The 22,238-nt window shown below is 41.3% G+C and overlaps 1 protein-coding gene across 3 annotated transcripts in view; it reads right to left on the bottom strand.

Annotated features, from left to right (window-relative positions):
- The window catches only part of LOC120497685 (kazal-type serine protease inhibitor domain-containing protein 1-like), a 119,279-nt gene that overhangs the window by 50,980 nt on the left and 46,061 nt on the right, over positions 1-22,238 (bottom strand). The window contains exon 7 of one of the 3 annotated variants that reach the window (XM_039699463.1): positions 5,084-5,158. The exons of the other annotated variants lie outside the window; for them this stretch is intronic. The gene's annotated coding sequence lies outside the window, so the exon portion shown is untranslated. The remainder of the gene's footprint in view (positions 1-5,083; positions 5,159-22,238) is intronic. 3 annotated transcript variants of the gene reach the window in all.

Below are 22,238 nucleotides of genomic sequence, written 5' to 3'. Positions count from 1 at the left end.
GTGCCACCTCCCTGCTCCAGCAGGGCCAGCCCAGAGCTCAGGGCACAGCAGGGTGTGCTCACAGCTCTGCAGTGTCCCCAGGCAGGGACACTGCACAGCCTCTGCCCCCTCTGCTCAGGGCTGGGCACTGCACAGCAAAGTTCTGCCTCCTGGGCAGCTGGAATTCCTGGGAATCAGTTTGTGCCTATTGCCTCTTGTCCTATTTTTGGCACCAGTGAGCAGAGCCTGGTCCATTATCTAACAACCTGCATTTGGATACCAGCCTGTTCAAAATTAAAAAAAAAAAAGGCCCTGTGATTTCCTGACTTGGGAGCCCTGGCACCTATTCCTGACCATGACATCAAACCCACAGATTCACAGAATCAGCTGAGTTGGAAGGGACCACAGGGATCACTGAGTCCAACTCTCAGCCCTGTACAGAACATTCCCAAAAGTCACATCATGTGACTGAGAGCATTGTCCAAACACCCTTGAACTCTGCCAGGGTGGTGCTGTGCCCACTGCCCTGGGAGCTGGGTGTGCCCCAGCATGTCAGTGAAATGAGCCAGCCCAGCTTTGTCTGCTCAGTTTCCCTGGCTGTGGAATGTGCACAATGATTCTCACTTTCAGCTGTCACATCCATTGAGGACAGACTGAAGTAAGAGATATCATCAGCACAGCTATTTATACTGTGATGCAGTAGGATTTCAGTTTTGAGAGAAGAGAACCTGAAGAAGAGATGTAAAATGCCTTAAAATCAGCACTGATTATTGATTTTACACATTCACAGGCTAGGGAATATATACAACACAAAAACTATTTTTTCAGGAAGTTGTACTCTCAACACTGTTTCAAGCATCTAAATGTTTAGTATTATTTGCTCAGGAAAAGACACATAACAATGCAATTACCAAAGCAATTCCTCAATTTAAATTTATGGACAGACATTGATTTACTTTATAAAATCTCTATGAAGAGCTATATGGGTTCAGATTGTCTTAAAGAAATAGCCCATTCAAACAAGTCCATAATTCACAGTTTATCCCTACTATGGAGAGTTCTGAAGATGTTTATAGTTGCACTAAATCCTTAACAAGTATATACTGTACAAAGCAATAGAAAGGAATTTGAACTACCCAGATTTGACACCGATATCAAAATCACAAAAAGGCTGTTTTGCAAAAGAGCAGTATCTCTATCCTTCAGTTACAAGACATTTCAAGAAAAAATAAGAAGCCATGGTGACAGCTTGAAGAGAAAATTACAACTGTGTAAGGAAGTCTCTTCATCCAACAAACAGAGAACTTTTGTTTGCATCTGTTCTTTTGGTTCAGGGTTGTATTTGGATGCTGAAAGATGGAGCAATACTATAAAAGCTGGAAAGTACTCTTGAGTGAACACAGGCAATCATAGAAATTCCCATTTCTGTTTTGGCCTTGTCAGTGTCAGGTAAGATGAAACACACATAAAACATGTTTTTGTAAGAAACATTTGCAAAACTTTACAAGTATGTGAGAAAACTTCTAAAGATCTAGAGATCAACTGCGTAATACAAACAGCAGTTTTCCAGAATGTAAGGAAGAGAAGCAAGGAATAAAAGAGCAGAAAAATTTACAGATCTCAGAGAGTCATGGCAAGACAGCTCTTAGATCCAACGGCCATTTGTCATTCAAGTCATTTAGTTATTAAAAAATGATCTAAAAGTAACAGAGTCAAAGGAAACAGCCATGAAGTTTCAGATGAGTTATCCTCTTCCCAGGAAGCCCTGAACCCCTTTTCTCAAAGGTAATGGCAGGTTCACCATCACAGTGCAGAGGAATTCCAGGAACACAAGAATTTCTGCTCACACATGGGTTGCTGAACCTCCCATGCACAGGGGAGCTGGGAATATGCCAAGGAAGCAGTTGCAAGAGTTAAGCTGCTACCAGCCAGAAGAGATGATGACTGCCATAAAGCACCAAATTTGGCTGAGATGGTTGTTTTGGGGTTTTCTTTGCCTGTTAAATAATTAAAAGAAAGAGTGAACACCCCTTAAGCTTATCTAAGAATGATATAAATTTGGAACATAAATTTATGAACAGTCTTGGTCACAAATAAAGGATATTACAAGTGTAGTTGAATTACAGAGAAGATGGGAAAACATCCTGCATTTTAAACAAAACTTTCAAAGTTGCTTAAGGACGTGCTATCCAATTCCCATTGCAGTGGGGAAAAAAATGGACCTCCAAAACCCTTGAAAAGACACTGAAAATCTGTTCCTTACATAGTGCTGAAGTTTCAGTAAAAACACAGATAGCAATTTGTTGGCAAGAAAGCTCTGTACAGTCAGGTTTTAATTATTTCTGACAGATTATTATCACTTACCCTGAAAGCTCTCAGTGTCTCAGACAGCAGTGGGATATATACTTTTCATTAGAGCTGGACAAAGGTGAATAGTTAAAAACTGCACGTTCTATCATGAGTGAAACTACTGAATTTTTGTTTGCTGTGATTCAAGGAGCCATTTAGTGTGAGTGTTCCAAAAAATATTCAGAGATCCACACTGAAAAGTTGTAACATGGAAAATCCCTCTATTGACACATATGTGCATTCACCACAGTGACATCCCACAGCAATGTTGGGACATGCACCTCTTATTCATGTTTCACTTATTTTATCATGACCAAAAATACAAAATACTTGGGAAACCATTTTGTAAATCCACCTCATGATAAATAATTTCCATATGATTTTGATAATAACTGAAAAAAATCCAGAAGAGGTTCACAAAGGGTATGGGAAGAAAAGAAATGGTGATTGCAGCCAAAATAAAGACAGGACACTTCCAGCCAAATGCCCAGGACAGGCTCAAGCATCAGGTGGAACTAAAACTCAGCACTTCCTTACCTCTGCAGGGAAGAACACAGGCAGGTGGGCACCTACTTAAAGAAAAACTGGATCTGTAGGGTAAGACAGAAAAGTAGACAAGTGGCTTTCTAAAATACCTGTGGTTAAAACATTCACTACATCCACAGGAGGAACAGCTGAATGGGCTCACAGTCAGGGATCCTGCCTGCTGCTGCTACAAATGTGCTAAGAATATTCCCAGTAACAGAGCACCGGGAACACTGCCAGACTGGATTGCCCCATCAGACCATCAGGTTTGGATTATATAGATCAATATGCTATGATTTCACACCCAGAATTCCCACCTGGCATGCCACCACTGGGAAGAAGACCCTAATTGTCACAAACACAGCTGTGTTTGTCCAGGATTCACAGCTACTTCTTACAGCCACTCAGTGAAGTGTCCATGTCAGGTGGTAGCATCCATTCTGTTAAATATGATCTTCAATCTAATCAATTAACAACTCATAGCTTTATGAAAACATAGTAGGCCACAAGGAAAGAGAAAATAAAACTACAGTGTGTAATCTAAAAAGCAGCACTGATTTTTGCTTTTTATGTACCTTGTTTTCTTTTAAAATCTTCCATGTAACACTAAAACCCATTAACATTAAACACTTCAACATGAAGAAACTAAGTTTTTAAAACTTAATTTACATTAATTGTGCAAACACAACCCTATCTAATCAAAACATATGTAGGATTGCTCATACAACTTGTTAAATGATGCTATTCCTTCATCTGGCAAACATAAGAGAGAATTCCTCTCAATGGTAGCAACGAGTAGCAAGAGAAGCAAACTGATGGTATCCAAAGAAGACTCCTCTGCCTCCTTTTTCCTCAGCTGTTCAAGGTTCACTGCAGGTTTAAACAACCAAACACAGCCCAGCCATCACACTCCATGGCATGGGCTGCCTCCCAAAGCTCCACAGTAACACCATCAGGATTTTTCCATCCATCACCATCCATTGACCTGTCTCCAAAGACTGCTCCAGATAAATATCAAGGTTGGATGGGTACTGTTGTTATCCCAAGGCAAGATACAAGACTCAGCTTCTGGTTTGAGGAAGTAAAGTGTTTATGCCTTGTGTTCCACAGATATTTAAGTTGTATCAGAAAATGACCTTGTATTCATTATTACAAGTCCTGATCAATACTGTCCCAGCAGGTCACAGCCAGCCTGGTGACACCAGCAGAGAGCTGTGTCCAGCAGACCAAAGTCTGCTGGGAGTGTTCAAAGGTCCTGTAAGTCAGATTGAGAGGGCAGGAAGCAAATGACCAGACGCAGCATCTCCCTCACTGCAAAATGAAGAGGTGAGACATCTGTTTCTCTTTCTCCAAGAACACACGGGACATGTTGTCTCCTGGAGACTCCCAGATTTTTTTTGTGTATATTCACAGTTGTTCAGAGGGATCATTTTGTTTTGCTTAAAGAGAAAAGATGATTTTAGATGAAATTCCTTTTGTGTCAGGAGAAACTAGTAAATATCATGAAGGTCATACATAATAAAAAACAAAATCCTGGTAATTTTGCTGGCAGCCAAGGAAAGCTGCTGTAGCAGGGGCATGAGAAACAGTGTATTATCCAGAGTAATTGTCCAGGAATATTCTTAAGAGAGAGTACTGCAGCACTTCTCTGCCAAAATAACACACCATGTTATTCTGCAAATGCCAGAGATGTGAAGGCAGGTGGTGATAATGCCTCTTGTCTCCATCAGTATGTGGCCTGAGAATCCTCCTCTGTGAACATGCACTTTTCAGATGGCAACATTTGAAAGATCTTAAACAAAAAGCAATCCAAGAAAACTTTTCCAAAACAATGGAAGATTAGTTTAGTTTGGTCAGTTCTCCACTTTGAATTGCCATGAAACTTTACAGGCAATTCCACACTCGAGGGTGCAGAAAGGAGAAGGGAGGGATGGGGGCTGTTTGTGCCAGTTTGTCATTGAACAAGAGGCTGGGACATCTCAGCTCTAACCCCCATAAACCATTTTGAGAGGGGACACTGGCACTGTGGTGGAAATACTGAGCTGCAACTGTTCAGTCAGAGACATGCAGTACCTTCAGAAAGTAAGATACGGGTCCCTCAGAAAATGGTTATCCCTTACTCCAAATAGTTCAAATTCACAGAAAACATTTTTCTAGCAAAGAGCAAACTTAACAGCATGTTAAAGACAAAACAAACAACATACACAATAGAACCCAAGCACAAACTTACATTTTTGGTCATAAATGTTTCCAGAACATGGTTGTCACCTTTTATTCCCAAGACTTCGGACATCTGGGCATGCACCTGGAAATTAACATTTCAACATGCTATAGATCCTATGATCAACATTTTCAGTTATTCTAAAAACCTTCTCCAGTTTGACTGTGCGGGAGGAAAGCACAGGCATAACCACCTGTCCATCCAACCTACGACCTTATGGGCTGCAGCACTCATAGGAGATGGCTTATCCACTCTCTGATAGTGTCCTGTGGTGTGGGGACTGAGGCTCTTACTTGCCCGTACAAACATTTCTTCCCACAAAGGAGTGCAAATTTTCACATTAACCTCACTTTGTTGTTCTTAGAACAGTACAGTCTCTATTCAAAAACCTGGTTTATTACAGAAAATTACAAAGGTGTGGAGAAAACATCTTTGTCAGTCTGTCCTCAGTGGGATGTGATTCAATGCTGTCCTTAAGCTTACGAGTTCTTGCATTTCTGGTTACAATATCTGGTAAATTTGGTATTCTTCAGACATTGTTTTGTGTCCATGAATGAAGAACAAAGGCTTAGGCAGCCCAATAGCTTGCAGCAGTGTATGTGTCCCTTTATTTCCAGTCCAGGACACCCATTTCAGGGTTGGTCTCCCAGCACCCTGCCTGTCAGACCCAGGTGTGGGTAACGTGCAGCTGCAAAGGCACAGGACACAGCAATTATATTTTTTCCTTACTGTGTAATCTTCATAAAGTTTTCCGGTGGTTTTATTATGCTAAATCAACTTCAGAGACAGAAAGGTGACGATAGCGCAAAGCTGCTGTCCAAGCCTGTGCCAGCCCCTCCCCGCCCTCGCCAGCTGCGCTTCCTCGGGTAAAAGGCACGGCCAGCAGCCAGGGGTGCCGCTGCAGCCGTCGCAGCCCCCGGGGAGCGGGCCGGCCAGCCGGGCTCACGGCGGAGCGGGGCGCGGGGAGAGCCCGCCGCTGCCAGCGGCGAGGGCCTGGTGCCATCTGCTGCCAGCTCCCTTCCTGACAGCCCGGCAGGCCCCGAGCACCCACACCGGCCTCCCCGACACCGCGTATCCTGGCACTTGGTTTACAGACCGAATTACCAATGCTCCGCCTCTGAGGCAGTTAATAACAATAAAAACTATAACAACAACGCTATTTTCACATCCCAAACACTTTAAATTCCACCTTACTAAAGTCAGGTAAACTTGCAGCTCCAACCAGAAATGGTACCAAAATCAAGGGTAACTTAATTTGTAAGCTAATTTATCCTGTATAATGAATGCAGTTTTTGGTGGCAAAATCAGTAGTGAAAGGACAATCAAAAAACCGAAAAAAATAAAAATAGTACCATATAATACAATCTTTAAATGTTGCAAAAATTACTATGTTTACACTGTAAATGTAAAGTTATTGCTTACAGTAATTAGGCATAGCAAAAATAATATATTGAAATATAAAAATAACACCTTCCAATTAAAAAAAAAAAATCCACTCCCTAAACAACGCACTGCTGAAATGCTACAGCAGCTGCAATTTTAGCAATGTTTAGTAATTTTTGTGTTTGGTATCATGACAAGAAAAAAGGTAATAGCAAGGAATGAAGAGGCATCAGCAGCTACCCATGTGTGTTCCGAGACTCCCTGCCTGCTCCGGGAGCCAGCCCGGCTCATTGTGCTCTGCTGTCAAACTAGGCTCTCCCCACATCAGAGTTTAACAAATAAAATACTAAAACAGCAGTCAGTGTTGACAAAGAGCAGTGCTTTAATCCACAATTATCCTTGTAACTCTTACTACTCCTTTTATCATCCATTAGCTTTGATTCCCATTATCCCATCAAGAACTGTGTCAACGCTTTTGTCCCTGGGGATTTCCCACACTACTAGGATCTGACAGACAAGCCTGAGTGCTAAGCAGGATCATTACCTCTTAAATCCACTTATCTGATCCACTGAATAGTAAATTGAAAAGCTCATTAACAGCAACAATCTGATTTGTTTTCACGTGTGACAGGGTCATTCCAAGTCAGCGTGAATATAGCACTCACAATAAAAACTACCCCATCTATAGCGTGGCAAATTGTAAGCCAAAATAAATATGATCTTTTAAACACCTTCTTCAAAATCATTTTCAAAACCCGCACATGCTATTAGCATACAAAAATAGAAAAGTAAACCTCTCCCACCACAGCAATGCAATGCCCCTGGACTTCTAAGCACTATGAAAAATTAATGATAAAGCATTTTGGACGTATAATAATAAAACACACTTCAACAACAAAGGCTGTGCTACATATTCAAAAAGCGGAGAGAAATCCTGCTGAAAGGGGTCGTAAAAAGCTGTGGAGGTGATCTCATCTTCTGCTTAGGCCCTACAGGGAGCCCCGGGACTAAGGGCAGCAGAGGCTGCGGAGCTCAGAGCCACACAGCCCGGGCTCCTCCCGCCACCCCTGCCTGTCCTGCTCCAGCAGGGAGCCCAAGGCTGACACTCCTGCTGCCCTCAGACACTGCCAGCAAGGAGCAGGGAATTAAGTTCCAGTAGGAAAACCTTGGTTCAAGACTCCTGGAAAACAGTGACACAATGAGTCCCAGATCCTTATAACTGCAAGATTTACAATCCAAAAGAGAATTCCGTGTCAGTCCAGTGCTGTGCAACTAAAACATGTATGGCCAACAATGTCAGCTAACAGGAGAACACCATCCCCAGCTCACGTTCACACACCTGTGACCGTGGGGGAAACATCCTCACGAGTGGCAATACTGGGCTACAATGTTCCAGGAGCTCCACAGCTCCAGGAAGCCACCCAGGGCCTCTGATTCAAGCTGGAGCTGGTGGCACCACTGCCCTCAATCCCCAGTGGCACTGCTGTGGTCAGAAGTGACAGCAGTGGCCACGGGAGTGAAGAGAAAGAACAGACCAGAGAAACACCTTCAATACTGATCAGCAACAATTTCAAACATACTGAACCAAGTGTGAAAGCAAATGATCAAGGGGTCCTTCTTTTTTCTGTTTGTCAGGACTCTGAAGAAAGACAGCAGATCCACAAGCTCTGATGCCAGGGAATTTTTTAATTATGTAGAAAATTTTATAGAATCACAGATAGATTAGGTTTGGAAGGGACTTTAAAGCCCATCCAGTCCCACCCCTATCATGGGCAGGGGCACCTTCCACTGTCCCACGCTGCTCCAAGCCCCGTCCAACCTGGCCTGGGACACTGCCAGGGATCCAGGGGCACACACGGCTTCTCTGGGCTATCAGTTGTTCAAGTCATACACTTCCCAGCTCCTTGAATTGTTCCAAAAGCACAAGAAAATAAAACTGTGGAAGCAATGTTTTATAAAGCAAAATGCTTGCATGTAAATACAGACCAAAAACCAGAAATAATTTAGTAATCACACCAAAATTTTATTTCCTTGTCTTCCCTACTCTTTGGCCTTAGATACATTTAGCTTTGCTTTGCCTTTGGAAGTCTTCTCTTTTTGGCTCTATCATTATAACTCTGAAGAAGCTAATTATATCAATTCTTAAATGTGAAGCAGATTACAGAACTGGGAAGCTCAGAATATGAGTTCCTAAAGGTTGTATGGCTCTGTAATGACAGTCACAGAAATTCAATAACAGCACTGTATGGAATGTACTCAAACACACCCCATGAAACAAATTAAAACAGAGCAATGAATCTCTCACACTGTGCAAATAAGAAAGCACAAGAAAATGTTAGTTTCTACAGTTTTCATAAGGGCTATTATAATGAATTAAGATTTTGGATAATGAATCTTCAGAAAATTACAGTAAAGTTATTACCCGTAGGCACAGCGTAAATGCTGAAGATATTATAACTTCCTTGACGCCCTCCAGGCCTCGCTGCAGAGAACTATCATGGCAACATTAAAGCATTTTGTCATGAGCAGTGAGGGCAAAAGCAGACCTGCACCACATTTACCCCAGCCTGTCAGAGCTGAAGCACATGGAGCACATGGAGGGGAGCCTGTCTGTCCCCGTGGTGTTTTTGGGAATCCAAACAAAGCAGAGGCAACTGCCATGGGATTCTACCCCCACCTCCCTGACCAACACCCCTCCAGCACCCACTGAACCTGCACACTAACTGCAAGTGGCATTCTTGGTATTGAGTGCCAGAACACATTTTGTAATTTCCCCTACTTTTTTAAATCACACTCAGGTATTTGAATTTTCAGCACTTAAAATCTCCATTATAACACAGCAGAAATCCAGCTCCACATTCTGCAGACAGCTTCAGGAAATGGGAACTGAATCCTCTAATTGGACTATGAGGGTACCAGATCATTCATCTTTATCTCCTGATCAAACTGAGGGTTTCAAAAGCTTTAATCTCCTCATAGGGCTTTTATCTCCTCTTCTTAGCAGAGGAAAACCTTGGTCACTTCCACTCCTGACCAGCTGTCTTAAAAAGGTAACATCACAAAATACTCTTAGCCTAAACCCAGAGAAGGAGCTAATATGTTGGATTACAGTAAACTCTCCAAATGAAGAAAATCTCCAAACAAACCATAAGGAAATGCCTCAGCTAGTTCAGACAGGATCTCTGAAGACTCAGGTGGGCTTTCAGCTGCTTTCTACCTAGGGCTCCTCTCCCATTCACCGTTATCTGTGTTTGTAACAACCAGAGCACCCACACCAATTACATAAATGATATAGATGATTTATTGTCTCACCTCCAAACCTAGCTTAAAATACTACATAAAGTTATCCTCAACAGAAAGAGACCTACTACAACATAACATTTAAAAATTAGGAGACTGTTATTATAACCAAGTGTTCTGTTTTAGGGGAAAGGGTAAATGTTCCGTGTAGCTCATGGTTATGGATGTTATTTCCCTCCTAGTCTGTTGAAACACTCTGCCATCACAAGCTCCAACAGTAACAAGTATTAACAATTCCCACAAAGACTGTTTTCCAGGCCCTGTTCCCCAGTTCTTCCCCATAAGTTGGAGGATTCAGAGGAGTCTAGGGTGCCAGAGTGATTAACTCCTTGCTTCCTGATCTATAAAATGCTTATATGATGCCAGCAGTAAACCTTCTCTTACATGGAAATTGATTTCTATTTCAATTACTATCTCTCAGCTTTTACTTACTTATTTATTTATTTCTCCTTTTCTTAGCCCATGTTTTCTAAAAATCTTGAAAGAAAGAGGTACAATCCTGCTGAACTTATACAGGAGACCTACCATGAACTAACTGCTCTTATTACTGATGCAGCCTGAGAAGCATTCTCCATGAAAAACAAAGAAGAAAAAAGAAATGGGTTTATCTGCTAGGTTTTCACTTAGTCATTAGTTACAAGGATGCTTAGCTTAAACAGTCTTGTTTAGACTTTCATTTTTGTTAAGCACTGTTAGAGTTTTAATTCCACCGTCTCTTGTGTTCCCCTTCAGGGCTTAAAGAACAAATATTATAGTGAAAACGGAAATTCTATTAACAGCTGTTACTTTTTGAACATCTTCCAGAAGATTTTTAGCTTTTAAAGCACAGTTTTGGGCTGCACTTTCCATCAGAGCTATACACTGAACTGCAGAAATTCAAGCCATGCATGCAGTCAAAGATTTGCTTAACAATAAGCCAAAATGCTGTTTTAGAATCCTTTGTGACTGAAATGAAGCACTACTGTGCATTTACAAGATTATATTTGTGCCAGTCAGAACACTCCAAAAGATCCAGAAATACAGGTACTTGTATAGCAGTAATCCACACTCTGACTTGTCCCTATATAACCATTACAAGTGTGCAGCTAAATTTTATTCAGATGCTGAATTGTATCTAAATGATGGCCCACTCAGCACACTTATGTGCAATAAACACCAACACTCAAGAAGCTACATCACTTTGGCACTTAAAAACAAGGAATAAAACTCAGAGATACTTAGTATAGCTCTAAAATCTCTATATCCAAAACTATTGCACTGTACTGAATATCAGCACTGCAGGTGTTCTGCATCTCCAGATCAAGCCTTAAGCACATGAAATTTAGCAGGATCACTTCTTTTGAAGAGGTTTTGCACCAGGTTTGTACATGACAATACTTTTGCACATTTATCCCAGGGCATAAGCAGAGGTGTTACAGCCACCATAGCTAATACCAGCAATTTGAACAACCCTCTTTGGCAAGCCAGAAATAAGATAATGGTTCAACATAGGCCGGCTCCTCTGAAATACTGGCAGCATTGCCTCTAATTATAGACATCTGTCATTGCTAGCCACTCAGTAGTAACCCTGACATCAATATACAACTATAACACCACACTGCCTGCAGGCACAGCAATGGGAGCCAGATCCAAGAGGCGGGCAATCATCTGCCTCAGCCAAACTATCTGTCAAGGGCTCCTAGCCACAAATAGCTCTTACATTTTGTATCCTTAGGATAATATGTTGATTTATTTTAGATCCTCTAATATTTACAGTCTAGGCCATCTAGTAAAATACAGGAACAAACCTGATGGCTGATGGAGGCAGTTGCTGCTCAAAACCACCATGGAAGGCCATAGCTCTCGGCACCCGCACCAGCACCACGGCAGCTGGAACAGGCACCTGTGCCCAAACTCCCCTCCCCAAAATCACACCTGTGCATTTCTGGCTGCAGGGCACAGGTATGGCCATGCCCTCACCAGCCCACATTTTACCTACCAACCTGAAGGAATATTTTCAGTCTGAACCCAGAGAATATCTGTGCCAAAGCGAGCACAGTGAGTTCCAGTATCCCAGAGTTCCCCATGTCAGTACAGAAGAGAGAAGCTCTGCAGAATTATCTGCAGCGTGCAATTTTGAAACAGAAATTGCATTAATGCTATAAAGTATGTTTACTGATTAAATACTTCACCACTGCTTAAAGGCAAACTGACATATGCTGCTAACCAAGAAATAGATTGTCTTGAAATGTGCAGGTAAACACTGATATTTCCTTTTTAATCCTAGGGTGAAAATCATGCTGAAATCCTCAGTCTTTTTTTTTTTTTGTCTTCATTTGAAAATCCATCTCAGAAAGGGGCAAAACAGATTTTAAGTCTAAACTAATTAGGAATTAACTTCCTTACAATTATCTTAATTTGTTATTAACAAAATCAAGATTTCTTAGTGTGATTCACAACAGCCTGTGCTGAAGAGAAACTATTAATTACTCGATAGACAGTTAGCTTTCAAGTGAGCTGCATTTTAAAAACCTCCTTTAAAATACAATTGCTAAATGCCTTACAGTGCTGTAATGTGAGACAGGTTCAAATCTTATTACTTCACTGAAATTAAAACCTAAGTTTTAATACTGTTCAAGTCGAACAATGATTCCACACTTTATTGCTTTTGAAATCCCTTGATGATCATAGGAAAAAATGCCCTCGAGAAAAAGAGACTCTGTTTTCGATAAACAGAAAATACAGTTTGCACTCTTAGCCTCTTTGTCATCACAAAAAAGGATTTAATGCCAATTCTTTAAAAAAAAGACTTTTTTCACAAAATGTGCACCTTGTGTGCCATTTGTAAAATCAGCTCACTTTCTTTTATTTATTACTGCAGCGCGGCAAGGCAATAAAGCAGCTACTGATAGCTAATAAATTACATGCCTTTTAAAACAATTCTCCAGCTACAAAAAAACTTGTAACTACAAAGGCTTACATTTACATGGTACATCATGTGAAGTGTCTACATTTATGTTCTACTTAACCACATAAATAAAATCTGACCCTTTATTAAACAGACAAGCATGAACCAGGGGCTCCACATAAGATTAAACAAAAGGTAACTTTTTAAGGCTTTCCGACAGATGTACATAACTAAACATAAAATTTGCACCAGTAGTTCAGGTGAAAGTATTTTTAAAATAAATTGCCTTTTTAATTAATGCCCTTCAAGATACCTTCAGGAAAAAAAAGGTGAGCAGAATTTTTCAATTACAGCATGATAACACTGATTTACACCTGAATCTAAAAATTAAATAAGGTTTTCAATAATAATTGCAACATATTACTGTAATATAAAACAATAATTCTCCAGCACATACCATGCAAACCACGATTTGTATTTTTAATTAAAAAGTATCAGAGCTTTGGGAAAGCATTTATTTGTAAAAAATAGATTTAAAACAACAACAACAAAAAAACCCTGCAGTTTTATTTCATCATGCATCTCTCCAAGAAATGCTTTAAATTAGACATATCTATTAAGCTTGTTGAACTGCTCTTAAATAGTTTTGCTCCATGGCCAGTCCAGCCCTCACTACTGATGGCACAGAGTGCTGAGGTGCACTGTCTTTGCCTTTTCCATATGCACTATTTTTAGGCTGGTTTGCTCAACTATTTTCATAAATTTCTTCCCTACAATTCGATTGTCTCATAAATCATTACCCTAAACATTACATTCCTTTTAATTGTCTTTATATCATCATGCAGCTAAAATTCAGATGTGTAGTTGAAATATTATTTTCTCCACTCACAATGATTTTTACAACTCCTGAAGCTTTGGTTTTGCTTTGCTCACACAACTTTCCCTCTGTAGTTCCAAAATGGCAGTTCTTTAATTGAGCATGGAAAGAGATTTTAACTCCCTACTCGTAAAACCATTTAAAGACATTGCTGTTGCCTGTTTAGATAACACCCCTGACATGTCAGTAGGGTATGGCAGGACCAGGAATTCCTCCCACAGCCATCCATCACTCTGAACAGAGATGCTGTGGGGCACATCTCTCACTCTGGACAAGCATTGCTTGATACAAAATGAGATGGGAAATAAGTTTTCAGACACTTTTCCATTCCTTTAATCCTAGGTTTGCCTTGCTAGTATGTGTTTTCTTGTATTTTGCATCAGTGGTTAAAACAGCAAGACAAAGACATTCCTTATCTAAAGCAGACAAAAACAAGGTTTAATAAGCCAGGTGGCCAGGACAACAAACAAAGCAGAGCCTGTGGTTTCCTAATTCAGGTTAGTCTGTCTGCTTGTGGGGATGAAATATTGGTGCAATTCTAAGATGGTCAAGAATAACAAGTGAATAACAATGAAGCCTGGTATGTCTGTACCAGGAGGGTCCTTTGAGGAACAGGAGTCCTCAAAGTTCTGCAGAGTGGAAAGAGAGTTTAATGGGACAGACCCTTAAAAACTACAGTTTGGTTCAAGACGAGATACAGATATTTTTAAATATAAAAACACAGTGATACTCAAATACTGAAAATTCATCAACTCTGAATTTTACCCAAGAGTTCAAGTTAAAACACAGGGCACTGAAATCCAGCAAGAGCTCAGGAAAAAGGAATGAGCTGGTCTGACCTATGAGCACACAAAATATTTGAGAGGCATAATTTAAAGCGAAGTTGCCAATCTTCAACTTTTGCTGAAATTAGGAACTAAAAATATAGCTAAAATTTGAGAGAGTAAAGTATTAGTCAAGAAATTCCAAACACAAATATACTGTACAGATAACACAGCAATAGATCCAACTCTGGATCACCAGCAAGCAGAATTACAGTTAATGAGTATTTATCGAAAAGCTTACAAAAGTAATAAAAACTAATGAAATCAATCAATTAAAATTGGTCAAGAACCTTTATCAATGATTATTCTCAGTAACACGTAGGGAGATTCAGACTGCAGCCTTTGAAGATAAAGTCAGAAACAAAGGGGTGACACCCTGAAGCTGTGCACAGAAAAACACAGTCTGCCTTGGCTCTGGCAGAAACACAGACTGTCACCAGGCTAAGAGAGAAAAATGCAGGGCGAAGTAAAAAAAGGCCCTCTCACTCACAGGGCAGTGAACACAGTGAAGGACGGGGTGGCTGATGCTGAGCAGCCAAAGAGGAGCCGCAGGTCCCCAGCCAGCAGCACCCACAGCAGCCCAGTGCCCTCCCCAGCCCTGGGCTCCCACAGGACCCACCCAGGCCTCCTGTACCGCCTCCTTCACAGTCTGACTGACAGTAAGTCTTTAATCACGCACATGGTTCGTTTTGCCGACCCCTTCAGCAAACACAATGATCTTGTCTAAAGATGAGGGATTTCGCAAAGATGACAGATGCCATCAGACACAGCTGGTCTCAGCTGGAGAATCTGAAGCACCTCAGAAGCCCAGTGAGCTGGAAAGGTTCTGCTGACTCACCCCTATCTTATGAGAAATTGCTCAACTAAATTTTTAGTTCATATAGTTTAGCACACATATTGAGATGATTATATTACTATCTAAATAACAATCTAAATGTTACTGTTATTCAGAAGAAATTAGTTATTAAAGAAAATGCATAAACTAGAATGAACTTGTGCTGTTCAGAGCTCATTCAAAATAGTCTATTCTATTAATGTTACATAAATCATCAGATTCTGTGCACATACTTATAAAATCTAAAATAATATGATTTTATATTGACTTACATACTAAAGTTTTAACGTATCTTGTGATCAGCCATTTTATTGTGTAGATGATATCTATACAAATCATTTAATACTTAAATTGATATAAAACCCTGCTTCAGAAATAAAACTTTTGTTCCCAGAAGACATCTTTCTCAATAGAGCTACATGCCTCAGGAAACAACTCGTCAGTAGTGAGAATGCTCTGGAGAAATAATATGGAACCTTCCTCATGGCCTTCCTAACTGTAGGTCTTTTGATCCAAATTGATGCCAACTACCAACTCTTCCAACAAAGATGATACAGATGAAACCTGTGTGAAACACAGCACTGGAACACTTGGGGTATTTTTCCCCTCCCTGCTTCAGAAGAAGGGCAAGTGAAAGAAGACAGAAAACTGTATGCCTTCCTGTGGTGTTTAACAAAAGTGCATTTAAGTCTGAAAAGTGTACTTCAAAAATATATTCCTGTATGTGAAACAGACCCATATCAGGACATTTTTAGCATTTTTGATTACTCTCTAAGCACACAAAAGTAAATGTCAGAAAGATCTCTGCATGGGCTAATCAAAATAATTTTGTGAGGATGTGCCTATCTAATGAAATATGAAGCATAGCCCAACTGCTGTTTGTTCTGCAAATTTGATTTTAGGATATGGAAAATGGTTACAGACAAGATAACGGTCTCCACTGCCCCAGCCTGCACGCTGCCTGGGTGAAACAGCCTATCACTGCTCCTTCCTGTGCAGATGCACAGAGATGCACCAGTTGTTCTGCCTTTCACTAATCCAATTAGGTATGAAAATCACACCCTGCTACACCACACACTGGCAAAATCTAACACAAACCTGAACCAGATGCTCTGGAGAAAATGTTTATTTTCATTTTTCTTGTAACTAAAATACACCTTTTTCCTAAGTGGAAAAGCCCTAAGCCTTCCTAAGTTCAAGTGATGCACAGATGAACCCAAGTCGTACTGCTTGAAACATTAAAGTTCTGACTCCATTTTTTTAACATGTAAGAATCTAAGGAAGCCACGTGGCTCCTGGGGCATCACTGGATACTATAAAAAGAATCATTCAACAATTAACAATGAATTAGACCGTGACTTTGTTGTGTGAGAGAAACAGGGGTGTGACAGCCCTAGAACACCCGTGAACAAAAGCGACAGCTGGCTGCGAGGTGTTCCACTAAATCATCATAAAGTATGTCAGTCATACTCAGAGAATGTTTCTCCTTTCTCTCACCCAACTTCATATTCAGTGCTTTTGGCAAAACATGTTCAAACAAGAAGACTTTCCATACTATTATTTATTACCTATCTTCACTCATCTGTTATCAACTTGAAGACAGCAACAGATATTTTTCGGGGGTGAAAGTGCTGTTATGAGGAGTTGTATTCCTAAAGCCTGCTGAAGGAAATTTATGAAATGTCTTAATTTAGCTATAGAATTTTAGATTTAAATTGATAGGGGGATATTTTTCTTTTTTGGCCCAAAGTAGACAAACACAGACTCTTCTGGCCTTGTTCCCCAAACCTATTCTCAGAGCCATCACCGTGTTAAGAATGAGCCACCCTGTGTGCATGCCCATCTCTCCTAAGGCATCCTGCACCCTGCCAGCCACACTTCCAGCACTCAGAATGCCACTAGAGGGCTTGTGATTTCATATTGGTATGAAATCACAAGCATTGCTAGCCACGACTGAAGATAACGGAATCTGCATTATTCCTTTACTAAAATTCTCTTACACACAGAAAACTTTGTTGCCAAATATGTTATTGGGCTGTGGTTTAACTGAAATATGGACTGAAAATGCTCAACAATCGACTGTGCAGCTGAAGAGCTAAGTTAGCACAGGATTTTCCTTGAAAAACAAACATCTGCAGCCCTTGCTCTGTGGACACCAGGATTCACAATAAATGCAGGTCAGTCAGTGCCATGCTATGCCATGTCATACCACAACAGATTTTTTTAAACTGTAGATTTTATTAGGATGATTACATTCAGTAATTGCATAAGTGTCAGAGCTGCAGTCTCTGAATGGCTTCATTAAGTGAGAAGCAGGAGAACTGATTCTGTCCTGCTCCACGCTGACCCCTCTGTGCTGTGCCACCAGTGGGTGGGAGGAGGTGGCAGCAAGTCCCACATGGGTCAAACCTCAGCTGCCCAGGGGCTAGCACCCAGAGCAACTGCAGCACCAGGGCAACTCTAGGGCTAAGATCAGCCTTCTCCTGCAGAGAGAACAGCAGAGCAGATCTGGCTAAACAAGAATCAACTGCAGAGAAAAGAAATATATTATGTATGCACCAGATACGTACAGCATATTTTTATTCCTGTCCACATTAAGCCGTGCTCCAAGACAGCAAACCCAATGGGAGAGAGATATATCCATCAATTATTAAAGGAATTAAATGGGAGATATTTTGATGGAAAGTGATATGCTCTAAACATGTTTAATTTTAGAGCTAAAAAGCAATACTGTATATTTTAGGTAAAAATATTAGTTGACAATACATCCCATTTGACTGAAAAATCAACTAAATAAAAATTAACGCATCAGCATGAGAACAAAATTAACAGTCTATGGCAGATGAATCCTCTATTGCACCTGTCCTCCACTGTGCAAAAGAACATCAGCCTGCCACTGATTATTTCTTTTTGACATGATTTATCACCTACTATTCTTTAAACTTGATAAAGCAAATTAATCTTTGATTGCAGGAGCCACTGGAGGTTGTCATTAGTCATGTAGTTTGGTGAGGCTGCATGTGTTTCATTTACCAGTCACAAAGAAATGAAAGCCCAGCAGCCATTACTGCCTGTTTCAACTGCCTTCCTGACCCACCCAAGAGAAAAGACAACTGAATTCCAGACACGGGATATTATGCAGCTACTTCAGGACTGACCCACATAAACAGAATAGAGTATTTGCTTTTTCAGAAAGAATGCTGATGCCCTAAAATGGATGTTCTCAGGAAACAAATAAATTCTAATGAGCAACAATTTGATCTGATTAACATATATTTCAAGATAGAAGTCTACCAAGTTGTATCAATAATACAATTTTATGTATTAAAAAATGAAAATTGAACCTTAAATAATTGGAAGACATATTGGAAAAATCTCAACCAGCCTAACAAATATGCACAAACTGAAAATCCCTTAAATTTGTGGGCTATGGCTGGGCCATGCCCACCAGCCCCGAGCTCTCCTGCCCAGCACGTTTCAGCTGTCTTTGCCCCACTGTGCTGGAGCTCATTGCAGGTTTCCGTGTCCATCTGCCCCTGGGCCCACTGCTCCCCTTAGCTCAAACCCACTGTCCCACTCTTCAGCAGGTGAGGGTGGGAACACCTGAAACAGGGACAAAGCTCATGGATTTTATTGACCATGCTTCACAGCGTGGCAGAGTCCCTGTGGACCAAGCCCAGCTCCAGGAGTCACCTCCTCAGTGGCCGAGGGGGCTGGGATGGGGGCGCTGGCACGGGCTGAGCACCCCGAGGCGAACCAGCCAGCCCGGGGCCTTCTGGAGCTCTGAGCCCAAGGAACCTCGGTGACACTCTGCACAGCACCTGCCAGGGAGACGCTGCCCAGAGCGGGCCAGGAGCTGCTCAGGGAAACACATCCGGGAGGAAACAGCAGTCCAAAGCAGAGGAACTGTTCCAAAGAGAGGTGTGTTTGGAATCTCGCTATAGCCCATCTGCAGTGACTGGGGCAGCCGCAGGACACCAGGGACACCGGGCACAGCATGGCCCCCTGTGTGACACCACAGGGACACACAACACCACAGAGAGGGCGCTCCCATGCTGGCCAGGAACGCCGGGCAGGAGGCACGCCTGAAACACTGTCCAGCTTTTATTTATCCACATTTAACAGAAACCCCAAACTAGCCCAGGGTCTGTGCCTCAACAGCGCTTCCAACTGCCGTGTTGAAGCAGTTTATTAACTGGGGACACACAAAAGATGCTACTTTTGAAGCCAATCAGAATTTTGATGTACAAACCCCACACAATTATGGGGTTACAATGTCTGACTTTCTCAAGGTATATATATTAATTATATATTTAGAAATAGTAAATTAATTTAGAAATAGCACATCATAGTGTGATGTGCCAGGAAGGTCACAGAGCCAGGAAAACAAAGAAACATCATCAAACAACTCAGGGTATTCCTAGTGTTGCCATTACTATTTGTATGAAAATTAATTATTGCTACTTTGTGTTGAAGAAATAGCTCAAGCTATTTTTCAATGTCTATCTACAGCATGAAAGTTAAATAAAGATTTACAAATTGCTGTGAGGTACTTAATTTGATGTGTTCAGTGTATTTTTTTTTGTTTTGTTTCTAAACTAAGTCATTTGCAAGTGTCTATATGAAAATTACATTTCAGTACTAGAGATGCAATTTGTATTCTAGAATTAATAATAACAAATACAGATAATAACTGCAGGAAAAAAATCCTCAGAAATATCACCACAGGAATCTCTGTAGATATTTGAGAAAGCAGAATAAAGACAGTCACTGAACAGTGAATTATGAGTAGTCATTTTCCATACACAAATGCATTTTTAAAAGTGAGAATCTCTACGTTCAGTAGATTTTCCACTTTTCTTTCTTAGTTGCACGAATAATTGTATGTTTATTTAACAGAAATATAAGTACAATAAGTTAGGATTCATATAAAAATACACACATTGTTTGGCTCCGTTGAGAAGCCATAAATTTCATCTATTGAACATTAGCTAAAAAATTACATGTGTTTATCATCTGGATTATTCTCAGATAAATAGAGATAAATGGCAAAACATAATCAGCACCAACTCTGCAACTTAATCATTGCATCTGAGCTATAGGAAACACTTAATTACTCTCATTTACTAGGTGCAATCTAATGAGGAGACATTAGCCAAATGAAAAGAATGCAGTACAAACAAACAAAATAGTTATACCATCATTAAAAACAAACTCTGACAGTGCAGGTGACAGCGTATGCAGGATAAATTACCATAATGTCCTAAATGCTGAGCTGTCAGCATGCTAATGCCGGATCGGACGCCCAGGGAATGTCGGCACTGGAGCTGTCAGAACCGGGGATCATCAATCACCTCCCTGCACCGCTCCGCTCATTATCCCGCCTTTCCTGGGCTCGGCTTCGGCTCGGCGAGAGCAGCAGCGAGGAAACCTCGTCTGACACCGACAGGAGCTGCTTGCAGCACGCCGGGGGCAGGGGGAGAGCCCTCCCACGGGCAGGCTGGACCCCAGAGCAGCCAGCAGCCCCGTGCCCCCAGCCCCCGCCGTACCCCCAGCGCCCACCTGTGCCCCCAGCACCACCCCCCCTGCCCCCAGCACCCACCTGTGACCCCAGCACCACCCCCTCTGCCCCCAGCACCCACCTGTGACCCCAGCACCACCCCCTCTGCCCCCAGCACCACCCATGACCCCAGCACCGCCTGTGCTCTGGAGCTGCTCCCCCAGACCAAGGTGAGAGGGCTCCTGGCACATCCCTGCCCCTGCCTGCACCAAACTGAACCCAGGACACTGTCTGCTGCTTGCACTGCCACCTACTACTGTTACACTCCGTTTATCTGAACATGTTTGTGTCTTGGATTCTTTAAAGGAACACACAGACTCAAAAAGCCATGGAAGGATATCCCAGCCAGACAGGCCGCTGTGTCAGGTCTGCCTGTGTCCATCCCCACGTGTGCCAACCACCCGAGGAGAGCAAAGCACTCTGCTTACGAAACACTGCTGCTCCACTACTGCAATACCAGCAGCGTCACAGTGATGAAGCTCAGTGGAATACTACCTTTGGTTTTCATCTGACCTTTCAGATTGTTCTGCTGAGCACAGTAAACATTCATTAAACTTTAAGAAACTGCAAAGTTTCGGATACCTGGGGCTGGGTCCAGCTGAGAGCTCTTCCACACACACATTCATCTTCTCTCACCTTTATTTTGAGGTCTTAAGTGATAGAAATGCTAGAGAAAATACAGTGAGGTTGAAAGATGAAACTACTTCATCCATAACAGTGCAACCATAAATCACCCTCAGATTGGGGGAAGAAATGAACTTTAAGAATGTGAAATGATAAACCTGAGAATTAAAGAACTTTTTAGATTCCAATGCAAGAGAAGAGATCCTATTATTAAGGAACCCAGTTTTCAGGTTCTGCTGATTTCCATGGCATGAATAACGCTCATTGTTTCCAAGGCCTCGGCCAATGTGCTGTTCCATTCATGTATCTTAAATATTGTTGCAGAAGCACAATCCAGAAAATACTGCTCAGATACAGAAACCTAGTTTTTATTTTATAAAATTATACTTTCCCTTTCCTAATTAAGATGTGAGGGGGAAAAAAACCCAAACCCACATTAAAGAATCCTGTTGTCCAAGATTTGGCTTGTGTCTGCAGAAGCTGAAAAGGAAACTGGGTTGTTTTTTTTTTTTTTTTTTATAAATCAGGTATCACCTACATGCAAATGCATTTAAGGAGGATAATTAACACTGCACCTAATACTGTTATTCAAGCAGCTCTTCAGAATCTTTTAGCAAATATACTACAAAGTCATTTGTTAAGAAGAAGGACAGAAAAAGACAGAAAGGAATGGCAGAGAAAGAAATTCAAGAGGTAAAAAAAAATTTTTGAATTGGTTTCAAAGATTCAGAATTTAATTTGGGTGTCTTTTGTTACCCTTGTAATTGGGGTTGGCAACCCTCTGTCAGTGCTTCCATACAGCCATACAGCCCTCCGGAATTCCAGCCAGACATATAAAATCCAAAGAAGTACTGGTTCCCTCAGACCTCAGCAC

This window comes from Passer montanus, unplaced genomic scaffold (assembly GCF_014805655.1).
Source record: "Passer montanus isolate IOZ18808 unplaced genomic scaffold, ASM1480565v1 scaffold133, whole genome shotgun sequence".
Taxonomy (NCBI): Eukaryota; Metazoa; Chordata; class Aves; order Passeriformes; family Passeridae; genus Passer; species Passer montanus.
This window is presented reverse-complemented; position numbering and strand designations above follow the sequence as displayed.